The 15,406-nt window shown below is 46.1% G+C and overlaps 1 protein-coding gene across 1 annotated transcript in view; it reads right to left on the bottom strand.

Moving 5' to 3' along the window:
• LOC141271704 (uncharacterized) overlaps nucleotides 1–10,046 on the bottom strand; it is a 32,682-nt gene extending 22,636 nt beyond the window's left edge. The window contains exon 1 of the mRNA XM_073681781.1: nucleotides 9,965–10,046. The gene's annotated coding sequence lies outside the window, so the exon portion shown is untranslated. The remainder of the gene's footprint in view (nucleotides 1–9,964) is intronic.
• Between the last annotated feature and the right edge of the window lie 5,360 nt (nucleotides 10,047–15,406).

Here is a 15,406-nt window from a genome sequence, read left to right as displayed (position 1 = left end):
GCATACAGTGTACGCGCTATTAGGGAGAATGAATGGTCACTGCTTCCCACGCACACAGTCCCGGCATGGGGACCAGTGACTATTCCAGCAAAGAGCGGGACACAGCTCTGGACGAGAGAGGAGGGGAGTTTAATTGTTATTTTTTTTCTGTGCAGCGTGAGGGGGATCAGGGGGTGCCAAACATACCAGGATGAGGGGGGCCACACATACAGGGATGAAGGGTGCCATACATACCAGGAAGAGGGATGAAGGTGCCATACATACCAGGAGCCGCACTGCAGGCACAGTGTGACGGCTATGAAGGAAAATGAAATTCACTACTCCCCACTCCGATGAATATTCATTTCCTGTGCCCCGCTCCTCCGCCGCTGTCGCTTCCCCCACCACCCACATCCACAGTATTTATGTATATCGGACTATAACACACACCCCCCACTTTCCTACAAAATTTTGGAGGAAAAGTGCGTCTTATAGTCCGAAAAATACAGAATGTGATTGGCTGATTTGTGCTGGAAAGTCTATTGGTTCTTTGTGGACCTATGGTGCATATCCAAAGGCTTTAAAAAGGTCACAGCATATTTCTGTATTCATTATAGCTCCAGCCACCTGAGGAAGCCCTTGGGGTGGCTATGTGATTGTCTCTTAAACAGCATTGGTGGTGTCAGTGCATTAGCAACATAGGTTCAGTTCAGTTCAATAATAAGCCATGAACTGCAGTCATGATGAACAGATATATATAGCTAGGTATGATCTAAACACGTTGCTTACTGAATAGATCAGTGGATCATACATTGTATAGGACTGGCACTGGCACACCGATGTGTTTTTAAAAAATTTTGATCACAGTTATTTTAAGAAGAAAAACTAAAAGTCATGTTTCAACACATCCCTGAATTAGGGTTCATTTACCTTCGGGGAATTAGGTAGTAGCTATATGTTTTCCCTATAGGGGTGTGAACACCTTTTGTTTTTATTCATTACACATGACCCAAGAAATAACTACTTCATGATTAGGATAACATCTTCATCTTCTACTATGGCTCTAGAAACATATTTGGCCAGAGTCCTTCACTGATTACATCATCACTGGTAATCTATATGAAAGTTTTCTGTCTTACCCAGGCTGTAACCTTTTTATCACATTAGATCTCATTTATAAAAGCTTGTTAATAAGAACACCAATAAAGGAGTGACTTGATGCTAATGTCTCCAGTTACAGTGTTTGTTTTTTTTCTGGACATGTCATAGAAAATAAAAATCTCTGAAGTCAATTGTCCCCCTCCCTCCTTCCCTCTGTCATTTGCAATCTGAGTTGACACTCTTAGATGTAGGATTGAACAAATTACCTATAGTGTGAAGTGAACCAGCCTCATCAACATGCAGGCCGCCCCTTGTGAAGTAAGAGGATTAAAGCAGGCACAAGGTTTTCTAGTAAGACAAACAGCTGACAGTCTCTAAGACTTAGACAAGAAACTAATACCAGTAAAAAATTGAATGTTGCGGAACAGTGAATCAGATTAATTAACATGCAAGAGCTTCTTCTTGTAGGGGAAAGACTATGAGGGTGTGTATTGTGCATAGACAAAGAGTGCAGATTAAACTATTTGTTCAGACAGGAAAAGGTATTTTAAGGATAAAAGGGAATATCTCACACTCTTTAGAAATAGCCAAGGTCACCCAGCATACACATTCCTTTCATCAGCACAGGTTCAGCAGTCAGGATGTCTCCGAAAGAAAATATAGAATATTGGAATTTATATGAATCCAATATTAATGAGACATAATGTGAAGAAGCGGCAACGGGGTGACCCCGCAGAACCTCGCTGTTGCCGCCTCTTGTGATGGATTCACACCCCGCCTCCCACCTGACGTCACAGTTATGTCAGATGGAGCACGTGGTAAGGACCTGCCCTCTGCACCTACGTGACATTCCGCACCCCCCCGAAGGACGCGTAAGGTCAGGTTGGTACATTTTGCGCAGACACTCCCTGTCCACACGGGACAGGAAGGAACCAGGGAGTGGGTAGAGGTGGTCCACTCAGTCACTGATGTGGCACCACACTCGCCCACAACCCTGATAGGCTGAGAGGCTCCGCTCACTAGCTCCAGTGAAGCAGAGCCTAGTCAGCCTGGGAGAGCTACCATCAGTTTCTATTTGATATAATAGACTATATCGGGCTACAAACCAGTCCAGTAGCTTAAGTTTCGTGGGTCGAGATAAAAGAACAGCCCAAGATTAAGTTATATATTTAATCGCCATAAGGGCACACTAAACAATACACTATATACATAAGGGTTATACATATACAGTGGTCAGAGTTACAAGCAAAAAAGCATCGGTGCAAAAGGTATAAGGCAGTTATTACAAGTCAGTTACTGGTTTAGATGGATGACCTGTCTTTCTGGGGAAGGGCTGCCACAGGAGAGGTTTGTGGGCCTTCACTTGGTTGATGGACTTGTCCCACATGTCTTGATGGCACGACCTCCCCAGGATCAAAGACGATGATGTCAGGGTTCCAGGAGTACTTAACCCCTCTGGATCACTCCCAATCCGGCCTTGTGGCTGCGCCCAAATTTCCTCCCCTGGTCTCTCTTAGTTAAGAGACTCCCAAAACTAAAATGGGCTATACCTCCTTACTGGATAGTCCCAGGGAACCGGTTCTGGTGTCAATGGACCCAGCTAGGCCTCTGCTATACGTGGAGACCAAACACAGTGGCCCTGGGGGCTTCCGAAAGGCTGTGCTGCATATCTCTCTATCCTTGCTAGCTGGGCGGTGGAGAAAGGGCTGGTGAGATTCTCCCTTCCTTCCAGTTTCCAAAAATCTGGTTTGTTTATCACTGGGACATATCGTTCTCCCATAACTCAACATTAAATTATAGTATCTTACACAAAGAGCCTGCCTCATGGCTTGGGGGATGGGACATCCTGTGTAGCTGTCAGCTGCTGTGGGAGATCTCACTCCTCGCTTCTCAGCCCCCTCCTTTTCAAGTTGCAGTGTATTCAAAAGAGTCAGATTATACTGTGTATGGAGATCTCTGTAATCACCGTCACGTAGTACACAGTGATTGACAGGGGATTACCTTGAATATCTTCACACATACATGCTCAGCACTGGAGATAGCCAGAGAAATGATACATATTTTCTCATTACTGTAGCCCCTGCCAATGAGCCATAAATGCACACTGGCCACATAACTGACAACAGCTATGCCATGTTTGGTCTCTAAGTAAAGATAAAATCCAGATGGAAAATATGGCATCAATCTACAACTTCTGCGATCATCCGGAGTGGAATTATCACATAAGTTGGGGGTTGCATAAAATCATGAAGGACTGAGACAAGCGCACAACCTGGCCCATGTGAGGTCATCACGGGGGAGTGTATGTGTGGGATATGTTCATGTAGAGAGATACATATCGTTCACGCAGGAACCCCCGTTCACGAAACGGCCAAATTAAGTGCTCTCCTTCGGCTAAACTGAATTGTCTCTGTGATTTGGTGTAGTAAGTTTTCTTGTTTTTTTTTGTAACTGTATATGCTGTAGGTACTGTGGGAGCATTATATTTAGAAGCTTAATGACCGCAGTCACAGCTACGACTGGGCCTAGACAACGCCAGCCGTTTCAGCTAAATGTGTGTCTTCAGACTCACATTCATAGCAACATAGTAACACAGTAATGTAGGCTGACTAAAGACCTAGGTTCACCAAGTTCAACCTTCCTCCCCCAATTGTACATTTTGTCTAATTTAACTGTAACCCACAATGTTATGTGTATCGAGCAAATCATCCAGCCCTTTTTTTGAAGCTGTTATAGTGTCTGTCATTACTACCTCTTGTGGTAGGGCATTCCACAGTCTGACTGCAAAGAATCCTTTCCTGTTTAGGTGCCAAAATTGCCTTTCTTCCACCCGTAATGAGTGCCCCCTGGTCCTTAGTATGGTCTTTAGAAGGAATAGGTGATGTGGTAGTCCTTTGTACTGACCACACATATATTTATACATGTACATAAGATCCCATCTGAGGCGTTGTTTTTCTGAGCTAAACAAGCTCAACTTTTTCAACCTCTCATCATATGAGAGGCCTCCATCCCTTGTAATCTAGTTGCCCGCCTATTAACTGACTCTAACTTCTGAATATCCTTTTTAAAATGTGGAGCCCAAAACTGAATCCCATACATTGGGATCACGCAATTTTAGTTATATCTTTTATACATCCTAAAATTTTGTTTGCTTTTGCGGCTGCTTCTCGACATTGAGTATTGCTGCTCAGCTTATTTGTAGCCAGAATACCCAAGTCCTTCTCCTGTTCTGTAGTCGTGAGCATACTCCCATTTAGTGTACAGTATATGCAGCAACGGGGTTACTCCGTCCTAGGTGCATTACTCTACATTTATCTACATTAAACCTCATCTGCCAAGTGTTTGCCCTTTTAGTCACCTTATCCGTTTTGCAATATTGTAATGTCAAGATCAGATTTTAATATCCTACATAGCTTGTTGTCGTCAGCAAAGACTGACACTTTACTTACAATCCCATTCCCAAGGTCAATAATAAAGAGGTAAAAAGAATCGGTCCTAGCACAGATCCCTGCATCACACCATTGCTGACTATGTCCCAAAATGTAGTATATTCCTCTATGTTTGTCACCCAGTCATGGCTTTCATCCAGCCAGGTTTCCGTAATGCCCACCACATTGTATTCTGTGACTGATATAAGAGTTTCCAGTTCATTCATTTTGTTTGCAAGACTTCTTGCATTTGCCAGCAGACATTTAATACTATTAGCACATTTATTACTCCTACTCAGCTCCCTACTTTCTTTGCATATCCCAGCCCCCCCAGATCCTCATTAATCCCTAGTATTTCACTCACATCGGGTCCGTGTGCCACAATACACGCTGCTGACCAATCAACACTGACTTTGGCGGGCACTTGACTAGGGGCGAATGGAAGTGACATCATGCGCTCCTGTTGCATGCATGCTGAAGTCAGCTGCCAGCTCTAGAAAAATACGCTGCGCGGCGGAGTGAAGGTAATATAATGTGTTGTTTTTCAAATCAGTGAGTACATGGTACCCTAGGCCATAATACTATATGTATGACTATGGGCTGTGCATTATACTACATGTATGACTATAGGCTGTGCATTATACTACATGGATGACTATGGGCTGTGCATTATACTACATGTACGGACTACGGGCTGTGCATTATACTACATGTACGGACTATGGGTTGTGCATTATACTACATGGATGACTATGGGCTGTGCATTATACTATATGTATGATTATGGGATGTGTATTATGTGCATTATAATACATGTATGACTATGGGCTGTGCATTATACTACACGTATGACTATGGGCTGTGCATTATACTATACGTATGACTATGGGCTGTGCATTATATTACATGCATGACAATGGGCTGTACATTATACTACAGGTATGACAATGGGTTTTGAATTATACATTATGGAGGACTATGGGCTGTGCATTATACTATATGTATGACTATGGGCTGTGAATTATACTATATGGAGGACTATGGGGAGTGCCTTATACTATACGGAGGACTATGGGGAGAAACTTCTACTATATGTAGGAATTTGGGGAGTGCATTATACAACCCCTGGCAAAAATTATGGAATCACCGGGCTCGGAGGATATTCATTCGGTTGTTTAATGTTGTTGAAAAAAAGCAGATCACAGACATGGCACAAAACTAAAGTCATTTCAAATAGCAACTTTAGGGCTTTACGAAACACTAAAAGAAAACAAGATTAAAAATGTGGTACTCAGTAAGGGTAATTTTATGCAAACCAAGCAGAGGGAAAAAAATATAGAATCACTCAATTCTGAGGAAAAAATTATGGAATCACCCTGTAAATTTTCATTTCCAAAACTAACACCTGCATCAAATTAGATCTGCTCGTTAGTCTGCATCTAAAAAGGAGTGATCACACCTTGGAGAGCTGTTGCACCACGTGGACTGACATGAATCATGGCTCCAACACGAGAGATGTCAATTGAAACAAAGGAGAGGATTATCAAACTCTTCCAAGAAAGTAAATCATCATTCAATGTTGCAAAAGATGTTGGTTGTTCACAGTCAGCTGTGTCTAAAATCTGGACCAAATACAAACAACATGGGAAGGTTGTTAAAGGCAAACATACTGGTAGACCAAGGAAGACATCAAAGCGTCAAGACCGGAAACTTAAAGCAATATGTCTCCAAAACAGGAAATGCACAACAAAACAAATAAGGAAATGAGTCAATGTCTGTGACCGAACTGTAAGAAACCGCCTAAAGGAAATGGGATTTATATATAGAAAAGCTAAACATAAGCCACCATTAACACCTAAACAGTAAAAAACAAGGTTACAATGGGCTAAGGAAAAGCAATCATGGACTGTGGATGACTGGATGAAAGTCATATTCAGTGATGAATCGCGAATCTGCATTGGGCAAGGTGGTGATGCTGGAACTTTTGTTTGGTGCCGTTCCAATGAGATTTATAAAGATGACTGCATGAAGAGAACATGCAAATTTCCACAGTCATTGATGATATGGGGCTGCATGTCAGGTAAAGGCACAGGGGAGATGGCTGTCATTACATCTTCAATAAATGCCCAAGTTTACATTGATATTTTGGACAGTTTTCTTATCCCATCAATTGAAAGGATGTTTGGGGATGATGACATCATTTTTCAAGATGAAAATGCATCCTGCCATAGAGCAAAAACTGTGAAAACATTCCTTGAAAGAAGACACATAAGGTCAATGTCATGGCCTGCAAATAGTCCGGATCTCAATCCAATTGAAAATCTTTGGTGGAAGTTGAAGAAAATGGTCCATGAGAAGGCTCCAACCTGCAAAGCTGATCTGGCAACAGCAATTAGAGAAAGTTGGAGCCAGATTGATAAAGAGTACTGTTTGTCACTCATTAAGTCCATGCCTCAGAGACTGCAAGCTGTTATTAAAGCCAGAGGTGCTGCAACAAAATACTAGTGATGTATTGGCGTGTTCTTTTGTGTGTTTGTTTTTCATGATTCCATCATTTTTTCCTCAGAATTGAGTGATTCCATCATTTTTTCCCTTTGCTTGGTCTGCAAAAAATTACCCTTACTGAGTACCACATTTTTTATCTTGATTTCTTTTAGTGTTTCTTAAAGCCCTAAAGTTGCCATTTGAAATGACTTTAGTTTTGTGCCATGTCTGTGATCTACTTTTTTTCAACAACATTAAACAACTGAATGAATATCCTCCGGGGTTGTACTATACGGAGGACTATGGGGAGTTCCTTGTACTATATGGAGGACTATGGGGAGTGCCCTATACTATACGGATGACTATGGGGAGTGCCTTACACTATACGGAGGACTATGGGGAGTGCCTTATACTATACGGAGGACTATGGGGAGTGCCTTATACCACATGGAGGACTATGGGGAGTGCCTTATACCACATGGAGGACTATGGGGAGTGCCTTATACCACATGGAGGACTATGGGGAGTGCCTTATACTATATGGAGGACTATGGGCTGTGCAGTATACTATATGGACTATGGGCTGTGCAGTATACTATATGGACTATGGGCTGTGCAGTATACTATATGGAGGACTATGAGGAGTGCATTATACTATACGGAGGACTATGGGGAGCGCCTTATACTATACGGAGGACTATGGGGAGTTCCTTATACTATCTGGAGGACTATGAGGAGTGCCTTATACCATATGGAGGTCTATGGGGATATGGGGAGTGCCATATACTGTATGGAGGACTATGGGGAGTGCCTTATACTATATGGAGGAATATGGGCTGTGCAGTATACTATATGGAGGACTGTGAGGAGTGCATTATACTATATGGAGGACTATGGGGAGTGCAGTATACCATATGGAGGACTATGGATGGTATAGTATACTACATGGAGGACTATGGACGGTGAGGTATACTATATGGATGACTATAGGTTGTGCATTATACTGTATGGAGGACCTGGAGAGTGCATTATACTTCTGCTATGGGGCCCCATGACTTCTAAGTTCGCATCTGGTGAGTATAATAGTTATTTTTTTTCTATACATTAAAGAACAGCGACAGAATAAGGGGGGCATATACCTGGATAGGGCCCAGGAAAAGGGGCATACATATTTTCAACCAGATAGGGGGCGTCAGTCGAAATTTGCACAGGCGCCCATCAGATCCTAGTTTCGCAACTGATTATACTGTGTGTGGGGGGATGGTGGTACTGTGGGAACATTATACTGTGTGGGAGCATCAAACATACTGCATAAGGGGCATAATGGGGGCATTACACTGTGTGGGGGCATCATACATACTGCATAAGGGGCATAATGGGGCCATTACACTGTGTGGGGGCATCATACATCCTGCATAAGGGGCATAATGGGGGCATTACACTGTGTGGGGCATCATACATACTGCATAAGGGGCATAATGGGGGCATTACACTGTGTGGGGGCATCATACATCCTGCATAAGGGGCATAATGGAGGCATTTCACTGTGTGGGAGCATCAAACATACTGCATAAGGGGCATAATGGGGGCATTACACTGTGTGGGGGCATCATACATACTGCATAAGGGGCATAATGGGGCCATTACACTGTGTGGGGGCATCATACATCCTGCATAAGGGGCATAATGGGGGCATTACACTGTGTGGGGCATCATACATACTGCATAAGGGGCATAATGGGGGCATTACACTGTGTGGGGGCATCATACATCCTGCATAAGGGGCATAATGGAGGCATTTCACTGTGTGGGAGCATCAAACATACTGCATAAGGGGCATAATGGGGGCATTACACTGTGTGGGGGCATCATACATCCTGCATAAGGGGCATAATGGGGCCATTACACTGTGTGGGGGCATCATACATCCTGCATAAGGGGCATAATGGGGGCATTACACTGTGTGGGGCATCATACATACTGCATAAGGGGCATAATGGGGGCATTACACTGTGTGGGGGCATCATACATCCTGCATAAGGGGCATAATGGAGGCATTTCACTGTGTGGGGGCATCATACATCCTGCATAAGGGGAATAACACTGTGTGGGGGGCATCATACATCCTGCATAAGGGGCATAATGGGGGCATTACACTGTGTGGGGGCATCATACATCCTACATAAGGGGCATAATGGGGGTGTTACACTGTGGGGGGCATCATACATCCTGCATAAGGGGCATAATGGGGCCATTACACTGTGGAGGCATCATACATACTGCATAAGGGGCATAATGGGGGCATTACACTGTGGGGGGCATCATACATCCTGCATAAGGGGCATAATGGGGGCATTACACTGTGGGGGCATCATACATACTGCATAAGGGGCATAATGGGGGCATTACACTGTGTGAGGCATCATACATACAGCATAAGGGGCATAATGGGGGCATTACACTGTGTGGGGTATCATAGATCCTGCATAAGGGGCATAATGGGGGCATTACACTGTATGGGGCATCATACATACTGCATAAGAGGCATAATGGGGGCATTACACTGTGGGGGCATCATACATCCTGCATAAGGGGCATAATGGGGGCATTACACTGTGGGGGCATCATACATCCTGCATAAGGGGCATAATGGGGGCATTACACTGTGTGGGGGCATCATACATCCTGCATAAGGGGCATAATGGGGGCATTACACTGTGTGGGGGCATCATACATCCTGCATAAGGGGCATAATGGGGGCATTACACTGTGGGGCCAGTAAAGGGGTCCTGTACTATGAGAACAATACGTTTCCTCCCTTCCTGTCTCCATAGTTGGGTCGTATGTATCTATTACAGGAAACAGAACATAAACCTTATGATTTTTATAAAGGGGCAACACAAGACCCCAAAAGAGTCTCCGTGCTGAAGGGGTTAATGCCCCCTGCGCCCAGTAATGGGGTCTCCACTTACCTCCACCTGCAGAGCCGCCACCACATATATGGCTGCTCTGTGCGCACAGGAGCTGTGATGAGGTCACAGGAGGGGAGGAGTCAGGGGTCACATGATCAGGGGCCTCAGTGGATGCAGGACTCTGCTGTGCTGGTTGTCATGGTGCTGGATGAGCTGAAGTTTATGTGTGGGGTCAGGAGGGGTTTACAGTGTGGATGTAGCAGAGCCGTGTGTGTACGAGGTGTACGGAGCGGAGCCAAGTGTGTACGAGGTGTACGGAGCAGAGCCGCGTGTGTACAAGGTGTACGGAGCAGAGCCGTGTGTGTACGAGGAGTACGGAGCAGAGCCGTGTGTGTACGAGGTGTACGGAGCGGAGCCGCGTGTGTACGAGGTGTACGGAGCGGAGCCGCGTGTGTACGAGGTGTACGGAGCAGAGCCGCGTATGTACGAGGTGTACGGAGCAGAGCCGCGTGTGTACGAGGCGTACGGAGCAGAGCCGCGTGTGTACGAGGCGTACGGAGCAGAGCCGCGTGTGTACGAGGCGTACGGAGCAGAGCCGCGTGTGTACGAGGCGTACGGAGCAGAGCCGCGTGTGTACGAGGCGTACGGAGCAGAGCCGCGCGTGTACGAGGCGTACGGAGCAGAGCCGCGCGTGTACGAGGCGTACGGAGCGGAGCCGCGCGTGTACGAGGCGTACGGAGCGGAGCCGCGCGTGTACGAGGCGTACGGAGCGGAGCCGCGCGTGTACGAGGCGTACGGAGCGGAGCCGCGCGTGTACGAGGCGTACGGAGCGGAGCCGCGCGTGTACGAGGCGTACGGAGCGGAGCCGCGCGTGTACGAGGCGTACGGAGCGGAGCCGCGCGTGTACGAGGCGTACGGAGCGGAGCCGCGCGTGTACGAGGTGTACGGAGCGGAGCCGCGCATGTACGAGGTGTACGGAGCAGAGCCGCGCGTGTACGAGGTGTACAGAGCGGAGCCGCGCGTGTACGAGGTGTACGGAGCGGAGCCGCGCGTGTACGAGGTGTACGGAGCAGAGCCGTGCTTGTACGAGGCAGAGCCGCGCGTGTACGAGGTGTACGGAGCGGAGCCGCGCGTGTACGAGGTGTACGGAGCGGAGCCGCGCGTGTACGAGGTGTACGGAGCGGAGCCGCGCGTGTACGAGGTGTACAGAGCGGAGCCGCGCGTGTACGAGGTGTACAGAGCGGAGCCGCGCGTGTACGAGGTGTACGGAGCGGAGCCGCGCGTGTACGAGGTGTACGGAGCGGAGCTGTGTGTACGAGGTGTACGGAGCAGAGACGCGTGTGTACGAGGCGTATGGAGCGGAGCCGCGCGTGTACGAGGTGTACGGAGCGGAGCCGCGCGTGTACGAGGTGTACGGAGCGGAGCCGCGCGTGTACGAGGTGTACGGAGCGGAGCCGCGCGTGTACGAGGTGTACGGAGCGGAGCCGTGTGTGTACGAGGTGTACGGAGCAGAGCCATGCGTGTACGAGGTGTACGGAGCGGAGCCGCGTGTGTAAGAGGTGTACGGAGAGGAGCCGTGTGTGTACGCTGTTTATAGCTGTATACTCCCAGGTTCAGTCGCAGACACCGCGGCTCTTTATCAGACTGTAGAAGAACTGACACTGGACACTCGGTAAAGCTGCGCTCGGACGTCTCCTGTTTCTCGCACAGGTATTGATAACAAGATGGAGTCAGACGAACCCTCCTACAAAACCTGATAACAAAGTCATTACTACAGGACTGGATGAGAAAGGGATTTATTCTACAAGAAACGCTGGGGCCACAAATGAGAGAATCCGGGCCCCGTGGCTGGATACTCCGGGCCCCCGGCGTGTTAGGAGCAGACGGGGTCTTTGTCCCTGGAGCTTCTCTGCTCGGTATAATGAGACTCTGATCTTGTTCTTATAAAGAGGGTTGGAGTAAAATAGAAGCTGCCTGAATATGAGGACCTTGTCTGATCTCTATGTCCTTGTGTACAGAGCTATGGAGATAGCGCTATTCTCTGTATAATAGATGTGATGTCGCCGGAGCCCTAATATTCCTGTACAGGGGTCTCTGTAGAGATAATCTTACCCCAGCATTATGGATTGGGGGAAGGGAAAAGGGATTGGGGACATTTTATTGTAATTTCCCTGTAGTAAAAACTGTAATAAAATATAACGGATTAATAAAAAGTGGTTCGTTTTCCCACCATTTCGTCTGTAGGAGGTAAAGAGCCGAGGCTGAAGATGCTTTGTCTACAAAAGGTCACGGCCCCACTATCAGTATTTGGTCAGTATTCGGTCAGTATCTTTTCTCAAGAGTGGGAGCCAAAACCAGGAGTGGGTGATAAATGTAGAATTGGTGACTTGTTTCTATTATACCTTTTCTCTGATTGTTCCTCACCTGTTTTGGCTCCCACTCCTGAGAAAAAATACTGACCGATTACTGACCAAACACTGATAGTGGGGCCGTGGCCAAAGAGGGAGGATTGGAAACTCCGAATGTCCTTGTCTATTTGGGGATTGGGAGTTAGGAAAAGGGGAAGGAGAACATTTTGGGTTTTGTTTTGGGGGCAAGAGATGCAATATTTGTCCATATAGTGTAAATATATGAATACAGTTCGGTCCAGAAATATTTGGACAGTGAATCTTCGTGATTTCAGCTCTGCAGGCCGCTAATCTGGATTTAAAATGAAACAACTGAGATGTAATTGAAGTGGAGACTTTCAGGTTTAATTAAAAGGATTAAACAAAAATCTCCTGTGAAACGTTTAGGAATTACAACCATTTTTCTACGAAGCCTCTTCATTCCAGGGGCTGAAAAGTAATTGGAGAAATTAACTTTACCATAAATAAAATGCTCATTAATACTTTGTAGAGAATCCGTTGCAGCAATGACGGCCTGAAGTCTGGAAGCCATTGACGTCACCAAACGCCGGGTTTCCTCCTTTGTGAGGCTTTGCCGCCTTTACTGCAGTGACTTCAGTTGTTGGTTGTTTGTGGGTCTTTCTCCCTTATGTTTTGTCTTCAGCCTGTGAAATGCAGCTCGATGGGGTCGAGATCTGGTGACTGACGCGGCCATTGCGCCATTGCAGAATATTTCACTACTTTACAGTAAAAAACTCCAGGGTTGCTTTCGCACTATGTTTTGGGTCATTGTCCATCTGTATTGTGAAGAACTGATCATGTGACTGCCGTCCATGTGATCTTCTCCGCCCAGCCACATGACCGTGACTATAATGATGTGATCGTACATCACTTCCCATTCTGCCACCACATTATTCATTATCATGTGATTTTTTTTATGTGCCGAATCCGTCAGCACCTCCAGTATTGGCGCGTCACCGGTGAGATGACTGCTTCCTCTCACGTGTTGGTCGCATCACATGAAAACAGCACCATCAATCATGCGCACAGGCACCTTGTTTTCAGTGGGCGGGCCATCTGAAGATAGCGTCTGAAGTCACTACCGCTTATTGGATGATGTTCCATTGATTTTGTATGTGCAGGAATCCACATGCGTTACAACTTTTTTGATTGGGTCCTACATGTAAATAGCCTGGTTGTTCAGTCCACCATCTCCCCATGACGAAGCCAGGTGCAAAACGTGCGTCGGGTGTGTTTTTCCCTTTTGACTGGTGAGGTTACTTTATGCCACTGTGCATTTCTTACACTTTAATATTAATATAATATAATGATAGTCTGTTTTACTTCCATGAGAGCTCTTTTCCGCGTTATGGGTTCACAGCAACAGTTTCCAAATACAAATGCCACACCTGGAATCAGCTCCAGACCTTTTACCTGCTTAATTGATGATGGATTAATGAGGGAAGAGCCCATGCAGTCAATGAAAGAGCTTTTGAGATAATTGTCCAATTACTTTGGTCCCATGAAAAAGATACTGCTCCATATTAAAGAGCTGTAATTTTAAACCCTTCAATTAGGATGTGAATACCCTCAAATTAAGGCTATGGCCCCACTATCAGTTTTTGTTCAGTATTTTTTCTCAAGAATGGGAGCCAAAACCAGTTCACATGACCGTGAATCGCCAATGGGTTGGCATGACAACCTGGGGTCTGCAGGAGACCCCTGCGGTTGTCATTGCCAAGATGCTATGAACGCCGCCTAGCGGTCAGCGCTCATAGCCAGTGAGCATTTCTGCTACACACAGGTGATCTGATGATCGCAGCTTCTACTCTCCCATAGAGACTATTGAAGGAAGTGAAAAGTAAAAAAAAAATGTTTTTAAAAATATTAAAAAAATATAAAAGTTTAAATCGCCCCCTTTCACCACATTCAAAATAAAACAATAACAAAAAAAATAAAATATACAGATATTTGGTGTCGCTGCATTTAGAATCATCCAATCTATCAATATATGGGCAGCTGACCAGCGCTCAACGGCCAGTGGCGGCTGCCCCATAGTTAGCCCGGCTCCCGAAGTAACAAAGAGGGGTGGAAAGGTAGGGTAGCACGGTGGCTCAGTGGTTAGCACAGCAGCCTTGCAGCGCTGGGGTCCTGGGTTCAAATCCCACCAAGGATAACATCTGCAAGGAGTTTGTATGTTCTCCCCGTGTTTGTGTGGGTTTCTTCCTGGTTCTCCAGTTTCCTCCCACACTCCAAAAACATACTATAAAATAAGTAGAGGGGAGAGAGCGCAGATTGTAAGTGCAGTATCAAGATTCAAATATATATTAAATAAGTGCTGGTTGCACTCACCTTTATGATGTCATAATAAACTTGTCAATAATTCCAAGATAACCATAAGAAAGAAAAATGAGCTGCACTCACCAGTCCTTCAAAGCAGTATCTTTATTCCATGAGGATAAAAAGTCCGGCGAGCAGGGAGAGCGGGGAAGAAAAAAGCCGACAACAGCTGATTCACGTGAAGACGCTTCTACAGGTCTGTGTTACACACAAAACACAACATCACATCCTTTATATGCAAATACGCCGTATGCCACGCACACACACTGTATACGCCGTACGCACCACACACACTGTATACGCCGTACGCACTACACACACACTCTATACGCACCACACACACTCTATACGCACCATACGCACCACACACACTCTATACGCACCACACACACTCTATACGCACCATACGCACCACACACACTCTATACGCACCACACACACTCTATACGCACCACACACACACACACATACTGTATACACCGTACGCATCACACACACACTCTATACGCACCACACACACTCTATACGCACCACACACACTCTATACGCACCACACACACACACACATACTGTATACACCGTACGCATCACACACACACTGAATACACCGTACGCACCACACACACACTATATACGCCGTATGCCACACACACACTGTATACGCTGTACGCACCACACACACACACTGTATACACTGTAGTTTTACCCCTTAAGGACCCTGGGATTTTCCGTTTTTCATTTTCATTTTTTTGCTCCCCTTGTTCCCAGAGCCATA

Source organism: Phyllobates terribilis, unplaced genomic scaffold, assembly GCF_046119375.1.
Source record: "Phyllobates terribilis strain yellow unplaced genomic scaffold, ASM4611937v1 Scaffold_5__5_contigs__length_657084704, whole genome shotgun sequence".
Taxonomy (NCBI): Eukaryota; Metazoa; Chordata; class Amphibia; order Anura; family Dendrobatidae; genus Phyllobates; species Phyllobates terribilis.
Note: the sequence above shows the minus strand (reverse complement) of the source record. Positions and strands in the feature narration are given on the sequence as shown.